Genomic DNA, 21,430 nt, shown 5'->3' with positions numbered 1-21,430 from the left:
TTTTTTCTCTATGGATTTTTCCTCCCTCCTGTGTTATTTCATTCCCTTCATTTCTAAAACGTGTTTCAGACACAGAGGGAGCGGCTGTGATGGAAGTCGGCCAAGCAAGGATAGAGGGTGGGGGAGCAGTGGGCAACTCCAGTTTGACGCTAATGATTTGTGTACAATTCAAGGTCAGAGAATGATATGTGAGGCTTGCGTGCCCACCCACACGAGCACACACAATTTGGTGCTTGATTATATCAGCATACAACACTAACACATCTCACGCTGCCTTGCTCAGTTGCCTCTCCAATTAGGAGAGGACTCGGAGGGCAGGGACCACATGTTAAGCTGCCTTTGTTCCCCAGAACACCCACCACCTTATTAGGCACATAATAGGCATTTGATAAATATGTTTTGTTAAAAGAGGCTTGTCTCCATTAATGAAATAAATGTGTTCTTCAAGTGTTCTGAATCGAGTGAGTTTTTGGTAAAGAGAATTCCATTTTAATGCTACTACATTTGCAATGGGAAAACTATGATAAGTTCTTTTACAAAGCAGATCATCATTCCATTTGGGTTGTCATATATTCGTAGATTCTTGGGCCTAAACCAGGGAATGTTATACTGGGGGTGGGGGAGATGAGTGCCTATGAATTCCCTGTAATTGTATCCACATTTTTTTGGGAATGTGTATTTTTCTGGTGCTATTGCTGGAGCTTTCACTCTATTCTCAGAGGGATGTGCTACTTAAGAAAAAAAAAATGTTAAAATCTATGAGCTTGGAAGGTATTAAGGAAGTTGGTCTAAGCTTCTGGGAAAATAATTCAGCTGCTTTGGTATGCAGAAAATACTAACTAGAGCTAACATCTGTTGAGCCTCTGTTCCACACCAAACATTTGATATTCACCATAGTTCATCTTCCTTGCAAGGTAGGCATTATCATCTCATTTTATAGATGAAGAAACCGAAGAGACCTGCCCAGGCACATAGTTATTAAACATCCAATGTGAGATTTGAAACAGGATCTGTTGGATTCCAAAACAGGAAAATTTTCATGAACTGTTTCTGTCTTGCTCTGATGCCCTATCTAAAATATGAGTATGAATAATGATAATAATAAATACATTAACTTTGGGTAGATTACTATTGTCCCCACGTCACAGATGGGAAAGCTGAAGTTAAGAAACATATACGAGAACAGACATGTGGACACAGAGGGGGAAGGGGAGGGTGGCATGAACTGGGAGAGTAGCTGATGCATATACACTACCGTGAGTGAAATAGATGGCTAGCAGGAAGCTGCTATAGAGCACGGGGAGCTCAGCGTGGTGCTGTGTGATGACCGAGGGGGCTGGGATGGGGCCGGAGGGAGAGAGGCTCAAGAGGGGTGGGATTATGTATATATAACTGATTCACTTCACTGTACAGTAGAAACTAATGTAAAGTAATTATACTGCAATAAAAAATTCAAATTAAAAAACACATATGAAATTCAAATACAGATGATAACTTGTTGATAAGGAAAGGGGCTGATAAGGAAAAGGGGCTAGTGTTCACACTAAGGTCCACCCACTTCCTAGGCCCATTGCTCCTCACTGCCTTTCATAGCCCCTTGTTGGAGCAGCCTGGCTTCTTCGTGACTTTAACACAAAAATCATGGATGAGAGTCCCCATGACAATCACACAAAAAAATGGGGCCCAGTTTCAGTATACCACAATACGTTTTAACTAGAATTCTGGATGCTATTTCTGATGCATGACTGTACTTAGGACTGTTTAGGAAAACGGTGACTGGGCCCTCAGATGTAACAGTCCCTTTTCAAATCTCAAGGAATACTATTATACATTTAGCAGGAACTCAGAGACAGTACTGTTGATACTGGGTATATATGGAAGGTTGGCCACAGGACCATCCACGATTCATTTGATATTATGAATTCATTCCACTTAGCTACTCAGCTTGATACAATGAAAGCAGATTAATATATGAAAGCACTGTTAGCTCTTTGAGAGAAGATAATATTGAAATTCAGGTTTAATATGTAACCTGGAAGGCAGTTTTTCACAGTAATTAAGCAAAGCCTGGGCCCTGAATTCAAAGAGATCTGAGTTCAAATCTCCATCCTCCCACTGACCAGCTATGTGCCCTTAGAAGAAAAACACTTGACCCTTCCAAGCCTCAGTCTTCTCACATATAAAGGGAAATAATTATATAGTATGACAAGCTTTGTGAAGATTAAATGAAGATGTGTAGATAGGCTATGTATAACAATGTTTGAAATACTGTATTCACTTTTAAAAGAGGTAGCATTTTGGTTTTTTGATTCATGTCTAAAGAAATAGGATAAGGAATTTGTAAAATTTCTCCCTCAAAACCAAAACATGATAAAGGATACAAATAAATTCTTCTCTTTAAGCGATGGCACTGGTATTAGAAAGAAATTCAATCCTGACCAAAAAAAGTTCACAGGAAAAGATTCTAAAATAAGTCTTTTCCTGTGCATAGGTTTAACCAAATTTCCTTTCTAATTATATTTATTACTGTTGACATTTTATTACTTAAAATAATCTTGTGTGATCCAGAGAGACCCATAGAGATGGGTGGGGCATGCTAAAATGTGCTATGGTCTTTCAGTGCAAGTCAACATTGGAACTAATTACAGAGTATCTGTGGGTTGGTTCCACATCTGCGGATTCAACCAACTGAGGATCAAAAATATTTGAAAAAAAAAATTCCATAAAGTTCCCCAAAGCAAAAGCATTTGCCATGCAGCAACTGTTTACATAGCATTTACATTGCAGAGATATTATAAGAAGTTCCCTGGTGGTGGCTCAGAGAGGAAAGAATCTGCCTACAGTACAGGAGACTCAAGTTCAATCCCTGGGCCAGGAAGATCCCCTGGAGAAGGAAATGGCTACCCACTCCAGTATTCTTGCCTGGAAAATTCCATGGACAGGGAGCCTGGCAAGCTATACAGCCCATGGGGTTGCAAAGAGTTAGACACGACTTAACAACTTAACAACAGGTATCATAAGTAACCTAGAGTTGATTTAAAATATCAGGGAGGACGTACACAGGTTATAGACAAATACTATGCTATTTTATATAAGGAACTTGAGCATCCTCGGATTTTGGCATCCATAGGGAACACTGGAAACATTCCCCTTGGATTCCAAGAAATGACTCTATTTCTATCCCATACTGGTGTGGGAAACAAGGCAAAAGGAACAGAGACTGAAGAGCCTTATTGGGTCTTCCTAATTCTTGTTTATATAGTAATTCAGTATATGTAAGACAAAAGTCTTTAAAAAACCCAAGTTTCAATCAGAAAAGAAGTGGTGATTGCTGGCAGCGAGCGGAGCTATATGAGCGCACACAACAGTGGGAACTCTTCTCTTCTGTTCCAGCCGACAAGCAAGCCAATTAGATCCACCGAGTTGGTGATCTACATTTTCAAGGACCCAGAGAAGGCAGCTTTTTACAAGTGATGCAGTTTTTGTTTTTCATATATGCCATGTCCTTTGGGGAAAGTGACAAGGAGGTTGAGGTATCTGTAGACTGCTGGAGATCAGAATTCTTTATCCAGAGATAAAGACGAAGAGACCCAGGAAGCTGGGTGAGAATACTATAAAAAGGTCTGCCTGCATTGCTGCCAGTGTGCTTAAAGGATGCTACCAAGCAGGAATTCTCAAGTATTTTTAGATTCTTGCTCCATGACCCAAAGGCCGGCAGACCAGAAATACAGGACTACAACCAACCCAACCAAAACCACAACCAACCAAAACCACCTCCCACCCTCAGCTCCAACAAAAGGCACACACCACTCATACAAAAGAAACATCTCTCCGGAAAACGGGGTGGGGGAGGGGTGGAGGGAAAGAGACACAGGAAAGTGTTTGAATCTGTTTGGCCAGTTAGCACATTCCAGGGGAATAAAAGCGGCTCTGAAGCCACTGCTTTGGCAACGGTAGGACAAAAGGAGACCAGACTGTCAGACACGCTCTTCAGATGGCCTTTTTCATCCCCATTTCACTCTGTGAATGTTAACGTGGAGGCAAGACTGCGTAACATTTAAGAGCTCAGGTTTGCGTTCATACAGACTATTTTAGTTCCTAGTTCCAATGCCTACTGTGTGAGCTTGAATAGGCTACTTCACTTTACATGTCTGAGTTTCCAGGTCATTTGAAGAAGACATGAAATGACTCACATGAAGTGCTCAGCACCGCACAGATCTCGGCACACAAGGCATTCCATGGATGGTGGATACATCAACCCTTAGATTAGAGCTTCTCAACCGCAGCATTACTGACACCTTGAACGGGAGAAGTCTTCAGCGCGGGAGCCTGTTCTGTGCCCTACAGGATATTTAACCGCATCCCTGGTCTCATCCCTACTAGATGCCAGGAGTAGCCCTCCCCTCCCCTAGCTGTGATAACCAAAACTGTCTCCCAATATTTCCAACTGTCCGCTGGGGGACACGGAAACAAAATTACTCCTAGTTGGGAGCCACCACTTTGGATCAATTCAGGTTCTAGAAGATGAGGATAACTCAATTCTTCTTCTAAACATGCACATATTTAAGCTCCAGCTTTAAAAAATTATTACTCTTATTTTGAAAGCCTAGTCATCAATCACTCAACGATTGGGGGTCTTAGTTTTCTCATCCTAATACCATCATTTCAAGATTCCCTTTTATTCTGACCTTGAAAATTGTATTCCTGTCTTTTTCATTTCACCAAGGACTTAAAAATGAGGAAACTTATGTGAAGAAACTTACATAAGTGCTACATCTTCAACTGGAAAAACCAGGAAATACAGGTAAGTGAAAAAGAAAGAAGGGAGGAAAAAAACCAAATACCATTTATCATTCCAGCAGTTAGGACTAACTAGGGTTAACACTAGGATGAATGGGTTTTTAGATATTTTTCGATTAAATATGTGTGTGTATACACACACAAACACACGTGTATATGTACATTCATACAACACACACACATACACACAGATATTTTTTATATGCTTGTCATATTTTCCAGTCTCCATTTCTAGCTATCTCTAGACCTAGCACTAGACATTATATATTTCTTCTCCTGTACAATTTCCCTCAAGAAGTGGTTTGTCGCTTCATACTTTCAAGTAGCACCTGGGTGTAAAGAAATCTAAAACTCGCAGCTTTAGTCTTGTACTCTTCCAAAGACATCTTTAATTGAATGTCCATCTGACACCTATACTAAGGAGTGTCAAACTATCCCCTTTGGACAACGCTCTGCCAGTAATGGATGGCTCGCTTCTATTTTTTAAGTTAGAGACTTGGATGTGAAATTTGACTTCCGCATTTCTTATTTGTCCCAAGTCATGCCCGTGGTCACTTCCACTCATCTCATACCTTTTCTCTGACTTTGTTTCTTGGGTCTTATCAGTCAGGTCCTAATTATTTTGTTCCAGGTATGCTGTTTCATAGCATCACTCCTGCCAATCACTTGGATCAAGATAGCACTCTCCTCTTTTCAGAAACCTACAATGACTACCCAGTGCTTCTTGTATCACAGGTTAGATCTTACTGATGGACTCCAAGGGGCTTCATCATTGCCTCAGTCCTTCCCAAAGCCTCATCTTTTCCTGCTCCTCAGCTTACACATTTTATTCCTTATCAACTCTTCACAGCCCACAGTTCCCTGACTCCCTTTCCTGAGCAACAGTCCATTAAAAGTAAAGTGTATCAAAGCACAGGGCTGATGTCTTCCAAAACAGAAGAAAAACTAGAATGTTAATAAGTCATCCTATGCTTCTATTTCAGTTACCAGTTGTGGGTAATTATTTATTACGTTAATAGGTGTATCTTTTTTTACAGATTGTTCATATATGCTTGCTTGCTTTCTTTTAGTTTCAAAAACACGTTTCACCAGTTTGGGTGGAATGTATTTATAATCCTAGGAAATCAACCCCATTAAATGCTTTTCTTGTAGCAGTATTTCTCATCAAGGCACATGCATTTACTTAATCCAAAAGACAGCTAGTTTTCTTTATTAAAAGGTATGCAAAAGAATAACCTTTGAATTTCATCATTGTAACTTGGACAATATGTCACTCTGTTGAATATAAATAGGAATATGTATGCTGTTATTATTTAAAAAAATTTTTTTAAAATCCAACTTTTACTAGAGGATAAACTTCTTAAGGGCAGGGACCATGCCTTTTACATCCTTTGTGATGCTCACAGTAATGGAACTATAGCTTCATTCTTGTGCAATTGGTCCTCAGTAAATGTTGCTAGGTGGTTCATATTTAAAGGGGAGATGGAAAGAAAAGCCTGAAGGACTTAAAGGATTTGTGTGTATGCATCTTGCTGTGAAGAATCAAATGTGGAGAGAGATGACTAAGTGGACAGCATGGGGCACAGAGGGTTTTCACCCCTGAAATATGCAATAATAGGAAGTTACAGTGTGACTGACGGCAGCACCCAGATCATGATATGGAAGACGCAAGAACGGGAGGATGTGCTGGAGGAAGTCTAAAGATGCCCTGGAATTGCAGCATCAGTAGGCAATGCCTTTCAGGTGCAAATACTTCAGGAGGAAACCCAGCACAGGGGACTAGGGGAAGGACAGAAGTCAAGGGATAAAAACAATAAACGCTTTCAAGTGAAAAGATGAGGGAAAGAATTCTTAAAGCAGAAGTGACCAAATCACTTAACTAACAAGGTTGGGTTTAGTGTCAATGAGATAATAGCTCAGACGCTAGGTCTTCTAAAATTGTATTTCCTACTTTAAATAAAAGCAGAGGCTTCTTCGCATTAGACTACAGAATTCTACATTAATTCTCTGCCACTAGGGATATTTGACGTTAGATCTGGGCCTGCAAAGTAAAAATGAAACAAATTCCTGGTGCATTGGAGTCTATGATTTCCTGCCTCTTCACTACCCCCCTCCTCCACCACTCTGGCACACCATGCCAACCCACATATCCCCTAGATGAGTCTGCTTGTCTTTGCCAGCTCTGTTTTCCCCAACCTAAGCATCTTCGTGCCAACACCACTGAAGCACTTTATGAAATGTCAAAAGCCTTTCATGGTAATTATGGTGCCACAAATATGCCCCATATTTGTGATGCTCCATTCAGAGGGTAGAATGCCCTTCCCCTAGAGTGGGACTGGACTTAATGATTTGCCTCAAAGGCACAGAATAATGAAGAGGTGTAGGCGTATGACTTCCATACTGTGCCATAAAAGGTAGAGTGACTTCCTCCTTGCTTTTTCCCGAATCACTCACTCTGGGGAAGCCAGCTGCCAAGCTGTGAGGACACTCAAGCAGCCGTCTGCAGAGATGTGTGTGGTGAGGGGCTGAGGCCTCCGGTCAGCTGCCATGTGAGGCAGTCCCGGGGAGCAGATTCTCTGGCCCTGGTGCAGCCTTCAGATGACTGCGCTCCAGGGCCACAACAAGGCTGCAACCTTCTGAGAGATCCTGAGTCAGACTCATCCAGCTAAGCTGCTTCTGGATTTCCTCAGAACTGCTTGCTGTTTTAAGCTGCTAAATTTTGGGTGTGATGCGTTACACAGATAGATAAACTCAAATTGTAAAATTTCCAATAGTGCTCTTATTTATTTTGGAGTTAAGTTTTAAAAGTTTTACTAAAATGCCTGTTTTAATAACTCCCCGGGGTGGGGGGGAGGGGGGGGGAGAGAGAGAGAGAGAGAGAGAGAGAGAGAAGCTTTAAAGTAATCATAGCTTTCATTATTTTGGGAATACTTGTTTACTTGCTCCTAAGACACGAGAAGGTTAGCTGTTCTGTGTTTCATTTGAATTAAATCTCATCTCCTTTTAAGCTTCTGAATTTTACAAAGACAGATGATTTTTCTCATATCCTAAGATTTCAGAAATAATCAGGCCTCAAATAGTCTAAGAGATCTTTTTAAGTTAAGGGATGGGGAAATAGATTTTCTCTTGAGGTGCTTTTGCTCATTTTACAAAAATGAACAAAAAGTATACATATTCATGTGTTAAAATATGACAAGTAATTCTAGTTTTAAACAGAGGTAATTGCAGGAGGAACAATCTTGTCATGGCCAGGATGAAGGAAAATTCTTTTTATCAGCACTTAAAACTTGCTAACAGTGGGCTTTTAAAAGAGAATATTAATACACTTTTGCCATTTTGTTTGCAGTCTCTGTCCACATAATTTTCATATATATGATAATGTTTCTCCTAGACTCTTTCCATCTTTGTATGCCCAAAACCTAAGTATTTCAGGTATATAATAAATGTCTATAGAATGAATGAATGAAGGAAGTTAGCTTACAGGAAAACTGAAAGACAGTTATACTCTCCTAGAGGATTAAAAAGGTGTGAATAGCTTATGATATGATTAATATTTTAAATTAAAAGATGCATACAGTACATACTGTGGATCTGATACTATTCTAATGCTTCACATAAATTAAGACACGGAATCATAACGTCCCCGTTTTCGAGATGAAAAAACTAGCGCTCAGAGAGAGCTTACGCAACCTGTCCAAGGAGCTCATAGAGAGTTTATGTAATCTGCCCAAGATCCACAGGTAACAAAATGGTGAAGGCAGGATCTGAGTACCTGTCCGAGCTCCAGAGTCTGCTCTTAACTTCACAGTAGTTCACACCAGCCAGTTCCCAAGTCCAGAGAAGGTGGAGGTGGTGGGCGAGGCAGCGGTGCCTGCTCTGTGGCGTTCGGGGGAATTGTGTTTATTCACGAGTTTCTCTCCCTAGACCGCTGATTTAACACTCTGCCAACTGTCCAATTATTCACACTCACGTGGCGCTAAGTGGGTTCTTCTCCAGCTGCACACCTTTTTTTCTCAACATAATTAATGAAGCTCATCAAAACCCTAGAAAACAAGCCCAGAGCACCAGCCACTCTCATTGACATGTTAATAGGGGGTCAGGGGCTCCTGACCCACTGCAGGATGTTTATATGGCCCCAAGGCTGCTGCTCACAAACGTTATACATTGATGATGGGGTTTGGATGAATAAGGGGAAGTCCCCGTGTTACACACACACACACACACACACACACACACACACTCACTCACTCACACTCACACGGCTGGGGAAGTATCCAAGGCTGTGGGCCGCAGAGAGCAGCTGAATTCTAATGCCGAGGACACAGCCTGCTGCGGGAGGCTCGCCGGATGTCTGGAGGGCAACAGGCGGCACTAGTCTGCTCTGCCCAGTTTAGGCTCACAGAGCTGCCAAGAGGTGGCAAAAAGAATCGGCGTACCTGAAACAGCCAAAACATACCCCCCTGCCGCACCACTTTCACACTGCCAATCACCTTTCTGATCACTGAACAGACTTTGGCTGTTGTTATTTCAGATCCGTCCGTCCCATACTGTGGCCACTAGCCATGTGTGGTTATGAAGGTGTGGCCTGCGCAAATTGAGCTGTGCTGTAAATATAACAGACGAATCTGATTTCAAAGACTTGGCATTAAAAAACAATGTCAAATGTCTCAATAATTTTTATATTGATTACACATCAATATAACCTCATATTTTCATATACTGAAAAAATAATAATGTATTAAATAACATATACTATTAAATAAAATTATATTAAAAGTATATGATAAATAATATGTGATATATATATATTTTTTAACTTTATATTTTACATTGGAGTATAGCCAGTTAGCAATGTTGTGATCGTTTCAGATGCACTATATTTTTATTTATATTACATCATAATATTATATTATAATATAAAAACATTAAACTATAAATATACTAAAATTAAACTGTTATTAAACTATTTTATTAAAAACAAAAAATATATATTTAACTTAATTTTATTGGTTTCTGTGGGCCTTTCATGAAGTGATGAATAGGAACTTTAAAATTCCATGGCTTGTATTTGTGATGTGGACACTATTTCAATGGGTGGTGCTGCTCTAAAGTTTGGTACATCCAAACCTGTCACGGCTCTAAGAGGCTGATTTTCTCTGGCTTCTCTGCCACAGCAATCTTAGAAGTGATATTGAAACTAGCTATGAAAATCCAACTATTGAAACGAACTATGAATATCTTAGAGGTGATATTGAAACTAGCATTACCTGCCATGAAGGTTTCTCTACAGTCGGACATGACCCACCCTGCATCCCAGGGCCTTTGGTCACCCTTCCGCCTGATAGTATCACACTCCAGGCCCCGCCAGGCCACAGCACAGTCTGGTACTGGGTGACACACAGAACTCGTGATTCTTATTGCACGGGCCTGGGAAGCTGACTCCCTATGCTGTGCTTCATGGCTTTTCAGGAGAGGGCAGGTGTTATCAGAGCCCTCATCTGTGGTTATAGAATTCATTAATAGTGCAACAGCGTCCGGTGGAGTAAGGGGGCTGCCATCACACCTGGGGTGCCTGGGAGGCCGCAGCTTCAGTCCATTTGCTCAGAGGCACTGACCATTTCCTGGCCACTTCCCAAGCACCCCAGAGATGACCTTTTCCTTTGAACTACTGTCTAACTTCAGTTTGGCACTGCAAGCATTTGTGGCCTAACAAGCTCGTTAATGTCCTTTGTATGAACTGGCTGGAGCTCAGTGCAGAAAAGAAGCCCAGATAAACTTTCAAACGTCTCAGATGCAAAAGCAATTAGGGAATGCAGGTATGTTGATAAAACCTCTTCTAGAAAATCATAATATGAATAAATGAGAGTTATCAGTTTGGATACTACATGGGGTCGATACTTACTGTTTAGTAAATGAAAATGTATACGTACGCTGCATAATCTCATGAATCATATTAACTAATCATGACAATGTATTAGCAATGTAATTAACTCATGAAAGGCATTTTGATTCTTTATGCACTGGGTCAGATACAAACCATTTGGTGTGATAAAAAAGATTAATTCCATAGAAATTTGCTCAGGAACCAGGATATTATAGAATATCTTTGTACAGGAAAAAAGTTTTTGTTTTTTCAAATAAAAGTCCAGAGTTGCTATAACTAGTTAATGAATGATGATGTATTATGTTTGAAAACTTGGAACTCTGCTCCTCTGGTATGCTTGCATAATGACTATCTTTATAGAGTACTTTCTTCAAGTCACAGATGTGACCAAGTAAATCCTTATGATAAAAATATTAAGCAAAAGGAACATATGATAGTCTAATAGTATTCTAAATAATGAAAACAACCATTTTCACAATAATATGAATTTATTGACAATTAAATGCTTGTTAAAACAAAAAGCCCAACTCTAAAACATAGGAGGAGTTATTTGTGGCTCAGTTTAACACAAACTTTTTAAAAGGTGCTATGAGCTTGCTTCACACCTTTTGCTGAGCATGGAACCTGTACCTTAGCAAACAAGAAATACAAGCCAGCAGAATAAGATAAATAATAACAACTGTTTGAGTTGCTTTGTATACAAATAAGTTTTGATATTTAGATGTATATATGACAGGTCTGTCATCTTTCAGAAACTACTATACCACCTAATATTTAATTTTATGGTCATAAATATTTGATTCATTTCCCTTTCCTCTTATCATATATTCACTCACCAAGTTCTACTATTCCTTTCCTCTACATGCACTGCTTTTCCTTAAAATTTAAATGCCACATCCAGATGGAGATTCTTACTGTCTCCTACTTCAAAGAGTAGAAAGTACACTAGCTGTTATCCCATGCATTTCATCCCACTATTCTCCAACAGCCTGGCCATCATCTGTATTATCTCTTAAGGAAAAATTCCTTGCCTGCAACAGAATGTCTTTCCACCCACCCTCCACTATCTGACTCCTAACTCAAGCTTACCTCCCCCTTGGAGGCTTCTCCTTTCTACTCCTTGCCCTCTCTCTGCCTATAAGCCTTAATGAAGAACCTAGTAAGATGGCACTTAACCAATGAATACACATGCAAAATAGACACAAACTCAGATTTAGGGGTTTCACTGGTGGCTCACTGATAAAGAACCTGCCTGCCAATGCAGGAGATGTGTGTTCATCCCTAGGTCAGGATGACCCCCTGGAGGAGGAAATGGCAACCCACTCCAGTATTCTTGCCTGGAGAATCCCATGCACAGGGGAGCCTGGCAGGGCAGCCACAAAGAGTCAGACACACCTTAGCAACTACACAGATTGACTTGCATCATAAGCCTTCTCATCTCCCCAACTAGACCACATACTGCCAGACACTTAGGTGACTTTATTTTGGTATCTCTTCTTCGTCTAAACTTGGAATTCTAAGAATTTCAGGAGTGAATATACTCGGGGAGAGTATGCCTGGTCACGTTTCACAATATTATACATTTGTGATAGACCTTTAGGCTAGTAGGCTCCTGTCAGGGTAAAAATAAAGCCAGATCTACTCTCTTACACGTGAATGCAGTGACTATCCAATGGGGGGCACTGGGCTGGGGCTTAGGATTCAGTGAATGACCTTGCAAGGAAGGAAATCAACGACTCTAGTGCTATGCTGTGGCTTCAGTCATGTCCGACTCTCTGCGACACTATGGACAAGAGCTTACCAGGCTCCTCTGTCCATGGGATTCTCCAGGCAAGAATACTGGAGTGGGTTGCCATTTCCTTCTCCAGAGGATCTTCCCAACCCAGGGATCGAACCTGTGTCTCTTAACGTCTCCTGCATTAGCAGGCAGGTTTGTTACCACTAGCGCCACCTGGGAAGCTGTGACTCTGGAAGTAGAATGAAATTGAGCATCTGGCTAAGGCAACACCTCTCTCAGAGCTCCGGAACATCTGGGAAAGGTGCTTGGATGCTGTTCTTGACATAACAGTGTCAAAACAGAACCCCAAACTGCAGTCCTGCTGACATGCCTGCCAGCAGTCGTGCCCTGGGGAGGATGTCCCCAAAGAGGTCCTCAGTAAGCCCTGTGCTTCCGCTAACCTGCACACTTTCCATGCCATGGTCATTTCTCTTCCCACAAACCTTGAAAAAAGCAACTTGACCCACACAAGGCAAGGCCCTCAGTGTGCCTATTAATAAAACAGAGGGCTGGATAACCAACCCCCTCTCTGGGCGACAAGGGGAAATTCCACTCTTCACCATGCTTGGGGGGAGGGGGGTGGCATGGAGAATGAACTGTTTTGTCTTATTAAGAGAATCAGTAGGAGCAGTTCCATAATTTAAAAAACATAGCCAGGATCCACAAGATTTCATCTCTTAAAAAAACTCACTTCTCCTATAACTAACGAGAACCTGTTGCATAGTGCAAGGCACTCCATACAGTGCTCTGTGGTGACCTAAACGGGAAAGAAATCCAAAAAGGAGTGGGTATAAGCATACGAACGGCTGATTCACTTTGCTATCCTGCAGAAAATAACACAACATTGTAAAGCAACTGTACTCCAAAAAAAAAAAAAGTTTTAAAAACTTACTATATCCTATAAAAGAAATCTGGTAAGCAGAGTAGCCTAATTTTTCCATTTTATTTTAAATGATACAAGTCTGAGACCTTGCAGAACTTATGGTTCTACAGACAATAATTTAAGCATATGCAAATATCAAGCAATGAAATAAACACAGGTTGCTTTAATTGTAGTTCAGAGTTATCTTATGCACCATTTCTCCATTAGAAAATGGTGGTGGATTGCTTATTAACATGCACCTTTCCAAGCCTCATCCCAGACCTACTGATTCTGAGTCCTGAGCAGTGGAATCTGCTTCCCTGTATCTTGAACAATTTCCCTAGGTGATCCTCAGGAACCCCCCTACCCCGCCCCAATTTTCATAATGACTGTTTGACGGGATGTAAGCTCTCTCAGTAAACAAGAATATTCTCATTCCACAAAACCTTTACAGAGTATTCTCATAGGGGGCTAATTAAAACCTCTTTCTTCCACAATACTATTATAAAATGAATTCCTTTCCTAAAACTTCTCTTTTTCTGCTGTTTACCCTTAGCCTCATATTTCTAAGACTCTGACAGAATATCAATCAGGATTTTCAAAATATGCCAGTATGTGGATGGAAATGACCTATTATACCCATCAATTGGAACATTTCATTTAGTGTGTGGAGTTCGGTAGTGCTTCTGCCCGTAGGTTTCCCCTCTGCCGGGAGGCGCTGGATTCAGTCTGCGATGAGGGTTCTGTCAATATTTTACCTTGCATCTGACTTGCCAGATTCTATTGGCTTAGTCAGGGTCATGGAACTTAAATTGTTTTTCTAGTCCTTGAAGTCAGTCGATATTTTCGAGATCCTAAAAGCTACCCAACGGTTATAATCACCAGCTCTTATTCTAAAATAGCATGATGATCATGTGACTGTTCCCCGTCCTTCTGAACGTATGCATTTGACATGTAAATTTCATGTCAAGAGAGTACTTTAGCATTCCTGAAACCAGCACTGTTAAAGTCCAACATGTTAGAAGTAATAATGTGAAATACGTTGTAACACATACATTTCAGTATTGGACAATATTAAATATTGAGGAAGTCACCGAGGAAGCCTCTGGTAGATGGAACATCCTCATTCATCTTGGATTTCTCCAACTCCCTGGTATAGTGACAATAAAGGAATAAAAAGCAGCCAAAAACAAAAGAGGACGGGAGATGGAAATAGCCATCAAGGGTGTCAACAAAATTCTGGAAGCTGAAAATCAGATGACTGAGCGATAACAACTGAGTTCTTTAGAGAAAGCTAATCCTTACTCTTGGTAGAGGAAGCCAAAAATCAACAAAATGGGTCAGGGTAAGGGATGTTCTAAAGTCTCAGGTGGCAGAAGCACTTCTGAATGCCAGAGCGCACACCAAAGGAACATGGGCTTCAATTCTGTTTTGGGAAGTGGTGGACCAGCTACACAACTCCAGAACAAGGAGTCTGGAGAGGTGAAACCACAAGATTCTGGAATCCTATGTCCCAGTTCTGGCTGAGAGTGAACTGAGAAGCCGTACAAAACTGGGAGATAAAGCGAAAGCCTACAAAAAAGTTAGTGAAATACACTTTGCCATCACCACCACCTGCCGATTCCCTTCCTCTGCTTAGTTTCAGAAAGCCAGCCTCGAGATTCACAACTCTCTGTGATAAGGGTGAGAGAGTCTTTTCTGACTGGCGCTGCGGTAAAAATCTGCAGACTCTGACCCAGTAAAGCGGCTGGGTTTCTAGCTCAATCCCTCTACAGCGAAGCCCCACATTTGACAAGCCCTGTCTAAGTGCATAGAGCAATGAATTAGCTTTAGTGTGCCTCACTCTTTAAATAACGAAAAGAGCTTCTAACATGAAAGAAAGAAAAATAAGATGAGCATATGGGAAAAGGGTGCTTAGGAGAAACAAGGGCAAAACAGGGAGTACAAGAAAAATTAATTTTAAAATGAGAATTACTATCCTGAGGTTGGAAGGGATAAATCAGAGAACAAAGAAGAGCTTATGAAAATTTAAAAAGGATTCTTTACCAGCTGAGCCACAAGGAAAGCCCAGGAATATTGGAGTGGGTAGCCTATCCCTTCTGCAGGGGATCCTCCCGACCCAGGAATTGAACTGGCGTCTCCTGCATTGCAGGTGGATTCTTTACAACTGAGCTATCAGGGAAGCACAAAATGTGATAAGTAAAATAAAATGGTTAATTTTAGAGTTGGAATGTAAAGTGAAGGAAATCTCACAGAACACGTAATGTGAAAGGACAAAGATATGGAAAACTGAAAATATATGAAAATTAGAGAACGATCAGGAGGTCTGCTACATGATGAATAAAAGTTCCAGAAACTTAAAAAGAGAGAGAAAAGAGAAGGAAGAAACTATCAAAGAAATCATATAAGAACATATCTTAAAGACACATTTCCAAAAAAAGAAAAAGGTCACAGTACCAGACACAGTGAATGAAAAATAGCTACATATCGTCATGAGGCATATCGTCATGAAATTTCAGGGATAAAGTAAGATTTGAAAAGTTCTCAGAGCGAAAAAACAGATCATACACATAGAGTGGGAAATCCAAATGTCACTGGACTTCTCACCAGTATGAAAGCCACAGGACGATGAAAAAATGCCTTTTCAGTTCTGATGGAATACGTTTTCTTGACTATAATTCTACATCTGGCAAACTATGAATCAAATGTGAGGATAAAGACATTCTCAAAAATCATTTTCATAAAAACGATCTCCCTGAATTGGGAGATGGGATTTGACATATATATATATATTACTATGCATGAATTAGGTGACTCCTGAGAACCTGCTCTATAGCGCCCTACTCAGGGCTCTGTGGTGACCGAGGTGGGAAGGGAACCTTACAAAGCGGGGATCTATGTAGACGCGAGACTGAGTAACTTTGCCGTAGAGCAGACACTAACACGCCACTGTAAAGCAATTGTACGCCAATAAAAATGAATTTAAAAAGTGTCATCAGAGCTACATGGAACAATGAAATAAATCCCTGTTTCTCACCTGTAATGAGCCTTACGAGAACAATAAGACTAAAAATGAACAAAGAAATTTTTAAATAAAAGCCAATGTCCCATACTCCCTGTCTTAAGCACTGAGAATGTGCTCTACCAATTAGCAGGGCTAAGCCAAGAAAGAAGAGGAGGGATCAAGAAAACAGACAGTGCAGCGCAGAAGGGGGTGAAACAGTTCAAGAATGATAGGGAAGGCTGCAGGCCAGCTGCATGACTTCAGTTAAGCAGCCGGCCGAGAAATGTATAGGACAGAAAACTGGAATGAAAGTCTGTAAGTCTTCAGGAGAGACACTGAAGAAAAAGAAGAAACAGTGAGAGGGAGACAGAGAGAAGGAGAAGGAGATTGAGAGAGAGTGGGACGTAGGAGGCGGGAGGAGAAGGAGGGAAGGAGAGAAAGGGAGAGAGAGAAAAAAGTCAAGAAAATAATAATAAAGATCGTTTGAAGTGCTTGATCCTATTAAAAGCTTTACAGGGTCAGAAAGGTTGAGGACACATTGAAAATAAGAGCAGAGATGGAAAAAAAAAAAAAAAGAAAGTGTTAGTCGCTCAGTCGTGCCTGACTCTGTGACCCCTTGGGCTATAGCCCACCAGGCTCCTCCATCCCTGGAATTCTCCAGGCAAGAATACTGGAGTGAGCTGCCGTTCCCTTCTCCAGCTGATGTTCCAGACCCAAGGATCAAACCCCTGTCTCCTGCATTGCAGGCAGATTTTTTATCATCTGAGCTACCAGAGAAGCCCAGGGAGCAGAGATAACACCAGTTAAAAACAGAGACAGTTATAAATTCCAGGGAAAGAAAAAAGTTACATAGGAAAGGAAATATAACCAGAGTACACTGCATAGCTAAACTCTGAGGCACTATGCAAAAATCAGTCATGTAAATATAGACTATTTTCAAAGTCATGATTTGTGATCTATCCAGTTCTACTGAGAGCATGGGAAGAGAAAAAGAGGGATAGGCTTAGGCGGGGGTTGTTTGTGAGGAGGTCGTACAACTGAATGAAATCCTTGTACTGAGTCGAATAACTGAAATGCTCAGGAACAGCAGTTTGTGGAGATAAATAAGAGAAAATAACTGAATGAGGTGAAGCAACCACCTTCGGGAAGCAGAAACTAGAATGGAGGGGTAATACCAGGGACTGCTCTTTCTTATCCATGTGTTAGAGTATGCTTTGACTTTCTGAACTAGGTCATGCATCATTTGGAAAAAATCAACAATATATATATTTACAGAAACTAGACAAAGGGGCAACAAGTTTTTGAAGTTAAGAAAAAATGTATCTTCAAAGAGACTTCCATGGTGTCTGTGAATATCAGAGCTCTGTTCATTCTGTGCAGATTTGATGGCTACAAAGCTTATAATATTAATAATATACCTCACAAGAGACCCAGTAGATTTCAGTAAAATCACATTGAAAAGGGAAAACATTCTGTAAAACATACGCATATATGGACTCATTATGACAGACACAGCCACGCACAGAAAAACACACATATGAAGAATATACTAGCCAAGTGCCTATGATTCATCCAGTCCTATAATCGCGATGAGTAAAAATTAACATCCCACTTTGGAATTTATTCACGTTCTGCTCTTCCCTGTAAGAATTATTCTGGGGCTCTACGTATACGCATATCCCTGTCCCCCTCCTAGACCAGCCAAGTAGTCACTGGCTTTTGCTTTTTTTTACTTTGGCGAAGCTGCTCTGTTGTTTTTCTGCTTGTCACACAGAGTTTGCTGTCCTAGCAATCTCGTTGTTGTTCCATAGGTTCAAGATGACCACCTCCTAGCCAAAGACTCTTTTTGACTTGCCTTCCCAGGTCTTCCATTGGATCTCAATAGCAGTTCTGTGTTATTCGTGCTAACACTCTCCCTGTTGGAGCCGATCGTCAACTGTAAATGTATTTTTGGCCCAAACATTGATCACTGCCATCAGATGACTTATGAAACATCCCTGTGTTTAAGACATAGCGTTAGGTGCTATGTAAAAACTAGCAAAAACTAGCCAAAAAAAAAAAAAGAGAGAGTGTGATGAGAGAGCCTGTCCTTGAAAAACAAGATCAGGAAAAGATAATTAGACATGACCAAAGTAAGTTCTGGTTTTTCCATCACAGAAACACATATTTTAAAAATTAGAAAGCAAAACAGAAGTTTTGATGAAGAGAAGTTTGAAAAAGGAGAAAAAGGAAGGGAGAGATAATCGAAGAAATAATGCAAGAGCACAACCTGGAGAAGAGTTGAAGGATTATACTAGTGGAAATTTTATTAATGTTCTCATTGTCACTGTTTTAGCTGATGAATTAAGATTGTAAGGAGTGAAAGGGGATGTGAGGAGAGAAAGGGAAAGAGAGTGAAGGGTGGGGAGAAGGGTTCTGAACTACCTCTATAAGCAGGGATTCACAACTCATATATATAAATGAATAGAAAGTAATGATATCAGCTCAGTTCTACTGGCAAATTGGATAAGGATTCTTTGAATAAGTAAAGTGTAAACTTTTAAAATATAGAATGTTTTCTCCCTTTAAAAAAGTTTTTTTTCCTAATGATAGAATACATACATACACGTATGATGGAACATTTTAAAAAATTGAGTAAAGTATAAACAGGAAAACAATAAGTGCTCATAATTTTACCAATCAGAAATACCATTCTTAATGTTTTAGTTATTCAGTATTTTTCTATACATATTAAAAAACACAATTTGAACTGTGACATACAAACTAATCTGATCTTCTTATTTCACTTTACTATGAGCATTCCCATGTGATTAATCATTCATTAATAGCATGATTTTCAGGTATATTATTTATTTTTCCAAAATGTTTATTATGGTCCTAATTTTCACAATCCCAAGTAACACCAAGAGCATAACCTTTGTATACAAATCATTGTTCAATTTTTGGATTGCAAGGAATAATATGAAAATTCTGAGAACTGGTAAAACATATCAAGGTAAAACATATTCAAAATTTTTGAATAAATTATTTTTTGTTTTTCTCAATTTTTGGTTCCCTCCTTCTTGAAACCTTCAGGAACAAAGTGGATTCCTCTTTGTTCCTGAGAGAAATGGCATTTGCTGCTAGTGTCCCAAATAAGTAAACATCTGTACAAGAAAATTCTCTTGCTATTGGCTTTGGTGCTCAAGTTATTCATTAAAACTAAGTGTTCATCACGGTCCTTGTGGCCAACAAAGAATAAAATGAATTTTCACTAGCAACAGCAGAAAACAAATTAGAACTACACCTATGTATAACTATACTTTATATCTTACCTGTAATTCATGCTCATATTTGTGCAGTGTACTTGCATAGAGTGTAATTAACTACTCTGAGAGCTGTGTCAATACTTCTCCACAATCAGATAAAAGCATGAAATAAATGGTATGTTTGCAGAAAGATATTCCCATGTTTATATATGTATGTTGAAGCTTGTTTCAGTGGTGAGTTAATATTTCATTAAAAAGCATGATTTTGCTTGATGGTTCTTTATGAGGTTAAGAAGTGATTATTTTAATGAGGAAGATTCTGTCCAGTTCTGAAAGCACCTCATGAGATGGAAGGAGGAGAGGAAAACCCACAGATTTAACCCAGAAAACCATCACTTTTGTCTTCATCACCTGACAGAGTCCTTTCTAAACATGACCTCTGTGGTCCAAGGCTTCAGTTACTCACAGCTAGGAGAGTATAAGGATCTGAAATAGCACCTTTAAGATTCATGTTCCAGCAAAGACAGGAGCTTCGTCCCAAGCTAGCAAATTTCAAAAGATATTCAGTGAGGGTGGGGAGGTAGGATGGCTCATATTGTACCCACACGTGTGCAGAGCTGGAATTAATCACCTTTGGTCTGGCTTGGAGGAAGAAGGAAAAAAAAAAAAACAGTGGAGGGAGAAGCACAATTTGTATTAAAAGCAGAGGATGACCATGCTGACAGCCTGCCATCTCATAACCTCTGAACTACAGCAAACACCTCTGTGTATCACCTATATTTCTGCATGCTTCAGAACTTAACACTGAAATGTATCAAATGCTGCATTTTCCAATAGTACAGTTTTAATGGAACCAGGATTAAACATAAAAGTTCCCATTTCAATGATGGTTTTCTACCAGCCACTGATGGCAGTTTATGTCAACCAAGCTATATTTTTATTTCTCCAGACAGAATTTCTTCAGAGCTGGTTGGCATGTGCAGACAAGAAACCACTGTGAGGCTTTGGGTTGGAAGTGCTGTGAAGGACAAGCGTCAAGCCACAGAGCTTAGGCCTGTCTCTGCAGGCCAACACCACCCTCAGCCCTGCAGTCTCCATCAAGCCTGGGGAGGTGGGGTGGGGGTGGGGTGGGACATACCAGGAGAGGCAGACACAAACAGCGCCCAGTGATGCAAGATCTGCCCGCCTTAATTCCCGGTGTTTCTAAAGCATCCCACTGTGGATGCGTATCCAAGCGCTAGTTAAGACATGTCTGCACACGAGGGCCCCTAAAGCAAAGACTTTTCTGCAAAATCTCCAACGGCCATCAAGTGTGGGCGTCTAGAGAGGACCAGGGCACAGAACTGTGCCTCCACAATTCATATCAACTGCCAATAAAGTGATGGCTTATGAAGTCACCTGCGAAGGGGTAAGGTCATTAGGACAGTGCTTTTTCCCACTTCCTCTCCCCTTTGTGGCAGATAGAGTGTTAAAGGAGTGTTGGCTGCTGGCCACATTGATCAGGGTGAGGGAGAGTTGATGCTTGTCAATGAGTATTCATTCACTCCCCAGTGGTTGCCACTCACTCTTACCATGGATCCCTACACCTGATACCATTACACCATGAAGAAAGACAGCAGGAAAGAGGAGACTTGGACACAACACTAAGAGACAGTCACCATCAAATGCTCCTGAATCACAGCTGATGAATCGGAGACGGTTTTAGTACACTCTCAAGTCACAAGGTAGAAACAGCTGCTGGATGCATTTGTATAGCAAGTATTGACACTCTGCACGGTCCTACAAAAATCTGCCCTCCACTTCACTTTGAAAACACAGAAAATGCTCCCACTTTGAATATCCGGAATCCAAATGT

General features: G+C 40.5%; 1 protein-coding gene and 1 long non-coding RNA gene across 5 annotated transcripts in view; one reads left to right on the top strand and one right to left on the bottom strand.

Moving 5' to 3' along the window:
* Positions 1-21,430, bottom strand: part of MAML3 (mastermind like transcriptional coactivator 3) — a 445,487-nt gene that overhangs the window by 151,755 nt on the left and 272,302 nt on the right. The gene's annotated exons all lie outside the window — the stretch shown is intronic.
* Positions 1-21,430, top strand: part of LOC110141670 (uncharacterized) — a 65,385-nt gene that overhangs the window by 30,360 nt on the left and 13,595 nt on the right. The gene's annotated exons all lie outside the window — the stretch shown is intronic.

This window comes from Odocoileus virginianus, chromosome 12 (genome assembly GCF_023699985.2).
Source record: "Odocoileus virginianus isolate 20LAN1187 ecotype Illinois chromosome 12, Ovbor_1.2, whole genome shotgun sequence".
NCBI classification, from domain to species: Eukaryota; Metazoa; Chordata; class Mammalia; order Artiodactyla; family Cervidae; genus Odocoileus; species Odocoileus virginianus.
Note: the sequence above shows the minus strand (reverse complement) of the source record. Positions and strands in the feature narration are given on the sequence as shown.